General features: G+C 40.9%; 1 non-coding gene across 1 annotated transcript; it reads left to right on the top strand.

Moving 5' to 3' along the window:
* The first annotated feature begins 3067 nt into the window (after positions 1–3067).
* LOC121231124 (small nucleolar RNA R71) lies at positions 3068–3174 on the top strand. The gene has a single exon (XR_005929192.1). It is a non-coding gene; the product is annotated as a small nucleolar RNA R71 (small nucleolar RNA).
* The last annotated feature ends 245 nt before the right edge of the window (positions 3175–3419 follow it).

The following is a 3419-nucleotide window of genomic DNA, read 5'->3' as shown; positions in this document are numbered from 1 at the left end:
ATGCAGCGGCTCACAATTAAGGGCCAGGCACGAGGTATTTGGAACAGTTCTTCCTGGGGCCCTTAGGGAAACTGTAGGAGAGGGTGACAAATTTTCGCGGTTGGGCCCACGGAAGAGGACACTCCCTTCCTCTTCTTCGAAGTAGGTACGGAAGTTTTCTTTCCTCTTGATGATGACATGGTACCTGCGATTAGAATCATCAAGTCATCTTGATGAGTGGTCGAAGTAAAAGGAATACAATTTCTAACTAAAAAGCAGACTTTCAGCCATAACCAAACATAACTAATACAATAATTTCGTGACTTTGTCATTGTATGTAGTAATGGCATGATGGATATAACATGTAGTAATGGAGATTATTGCAATAATAAGCATTAGTAATAAGTAAAATAGAAGTGAAGAGAATAAACAAACGTTAAGGGTGAGAGATTGGGCGTCAAAAACGAAGTTGAAGGCAGCGCACGGGCATAGCAGGGGGCTGTGTGGAGTTGCAGCGGCTATGGTTAGGGTTTTTGAATGGGGAAGAAAGTGAATAGTGCAGGGTATTTATAGATTTTTGGGCACACAGCCATGGCACACGCCCGTGTCCCTTAATTTCAGCCCTTGTGATTCGCAAATTTCAAATTTGGGCGCATCTGACATTTAGTACATGCCTGTGTTCCTCGAGTGTGTGGGCTCACACGGCCGTGTCTATCTTCGTCCACTTCTCCTACGCCTGTGTTAAGTTAACAGGTTCAACCACGGGTGTTAGACACGGGCATGTCGCACGCCCGTTCTAGTTTCTCAGTTTCAACCACGGGTCTTCCACACGGGCGTGTCGCACGCCCTTGTTGTTTTGGTAGGCTCAACCACAGCCATGTCACACGGCAGTAGTGTTTTATCATAGCTCGTGTTGGGGAAATCTTTTGCCCTGTTTTCACACGGCCTTAAGGACGCCCATGTGCTTGGCCGTGTCTCTGTGGAAACACCTGTATTCAAGATATCTATTAGTAGGTTAGGAGTTAAATACCAAAATTTAAAGAAATTAATAATTTTAGTGCTCGGGTTGCCTCTCGAGAAGCGCTTATTTATAGTCTAAGCTCGACGTACCTCTTCAGTGAATGGTCATGGCGGTTTGAGGAGTTTATACTCCTCATTCTTGCTATCAATCTCATTAAAATAAGGTTTTAATCGGGTGTTGTTTACCTTAAAAGTGCCGAACTTGGGATGACTCACCTCCACCGTACCGAATGGAAAAATACTGAGTGCCGTAAGAGGGATTTCCTCATTCGGTGTGGTAGTGATAATGTGGGGATCTGCGGCATCTAGTAAGACTTTATCACCAACCTTAAGTTGATTTGGAGAGGTATCGGGCTCGTTTTGGCGTAGTTTCAGTTTATCATGTGTTCTCAGTTTATGTGCTCGCCATTCGTCTAGCTCCTCTATCCGTAGCCTTCGTTCTTCATGAATGTGTCCTCTATCATTTCTGGAACATGGCTCGTGAACTTCTTTGAAGCTCAATTTCTGCAAAGTCATATTGTCAGTTTTAGTAGATTGGTGTGGACTATTACCTTCAATGTTCGATGTGATGCCAAAATTACGAGCTTGAAGGGTGATCATTTCATCTCCCACGCGAAGTGTACGCTCACCTATGCCAACATCAATAATTGTTTTAGTAGTTGCTAAAAAGGGCCTCCCTAAAATCAAAGGGGTGTTATTATCCTCCTCTATGTCTAGAACAACGAAATCAATGGGAAATATGAGCTTATCTACTTTCACTAGTACATCTTCAATAATACCCCTAGGAAATCTTATAGTTTTATCTGCCAATTGAATGCTCATCCTAGTTTGTTTAGGTTTCCCAAGACCTAGTTGCTTAAACATTTTGTAAGGCATGACGTTAATACTAGCCCTTAAATCAATTAATGCATGACTTATATTTAAACTACCAATTAAGCAAGGAATTGTAAAACTCCCTGGATCTTTCAAATTGTGGGGTAGCTTATTTTATAGAATAGTTGAGCAGACTACGTTTAGCTCCACATGAGACACTTCGTCTGGCTTCTGTTTATTTACTAAAAGCTCTTTTAAAAATTTCATTGCATTTGGCATCTACGACAAAGCTTCAATAAACGGTAAGTTAATATGTAATTTTTTCAAAAGTTTGAGGAATTTATCGAATTGTTCATCTGAGCGGTCTTTCCTTGTCGCGTTAGGGTATGGGACACGAGGTCTATATTTTTGATTCACCGTTTTGTTATGACTTACCTCACTTTTACCTTTGCTCACCACAGTTTCTTGCATAAATTCTGGCTCAGGCGCAATGAATCCTTTCTTATCTTGAGTACTAATTGCGTTGAGGTGTTCCCTTGGATTAGGTTCAGTATTACTTGGTAAGCTACCTTGTGGTCATTCGGAGATTAGTTTGGATAGTTGGCCTATCTGAGTTTCGAGCCCTTGGATCGATGCTTGTTGATTCTTAAGTGCTGTTTCGGTATTTTGGAAATGTGTTTCTAATACCGAGATGAATTTAGAGAGCATCTCTTCAAGGTTTGGTTTCTTCTATTGTTGATAAGGTGACCGTTGAATACCCTGAGGATTTTGTGGCTTTTGATTCCCTTGACCACCCCAAGAGAAATTTGGGTGGTTCCTCCAACCTGCATTATACGTACTACTGTATGGGTTATTTTGATATCAAAAGTTATTGTTACCCATATAGTTGACTTGTTCCTCTTCGATTGTAGGATTGAAGGATTGATATTTTGTATGCACACCTCCTCCACTTGAGTCACACCTCATTACTGGATGTACCTGCATAGAACCAAGAAAACCATCAATCTTTTTATTGAGAAGTTCTACCTGATTTGACAGCGTAGTAACTGAGTCGATGTTATAAACACCGGTTGTTTTTGTTGGCTTAGTCCTCATGACTTGCCACTGATAATTATTCAGTGATATTTCTTCAATGAATTCATAAGCCTCTTCAGGTGTTTTGTTATTGATGGTTCCTCCAGCAGCTGTGTCAATCATCTGTCTTGTTGAGGGATTCACACCACTGTAAAACGTTTGAACTTGTAGCCATAGAGGTAAGCCATGGTGAGGGCACCTTCGCAATAGATCATTACATCTCTGCCATGCTTCGTAAAGTGTTTCTAAGTCCATCTGTACAAAAGAAGAGATATCATTATGTAACTTAGCCGTTTTAGCCGGTAGAAAATATTTTAGTAGAAACTTTTCTGTCATTTGTTCCCAAGTAGTGATAGACCCTCGTGGTAATGAGTTCAACCACTATTTAGCTTTGTTTATCAGTGAAAAAGGGAATAACCGAAGGTGAATGGCATCATCAAAAATGCCATTAACTTTGAAAGTGTCGCAAAACTCCAGAAAATTCGCCAAGTGAGTGTTGGGATCATAATCCTGCAAACCATCAAACTGAACAA

Source organism: Gossypium hirsutum, chromosome A06 (assembly GCF_007990345.1).
Source record: "Gossypium hirsutum isolate 1008001.06 chromosome A06, Gossypium_hirsutum_v2.1, whole genome shotgun sequence".
Lineage (NCBI taxonomy): Eukaryota > Viridiplantae > Streptophyta > Magnoliopsida > Malvales > Malvaceae > Gossypium > Gossypium hirsutum.
Note: the sequence above shows the minus strand (reverse complement) of the source record. Positions and strands in the feature narration are given on the sequence as shown.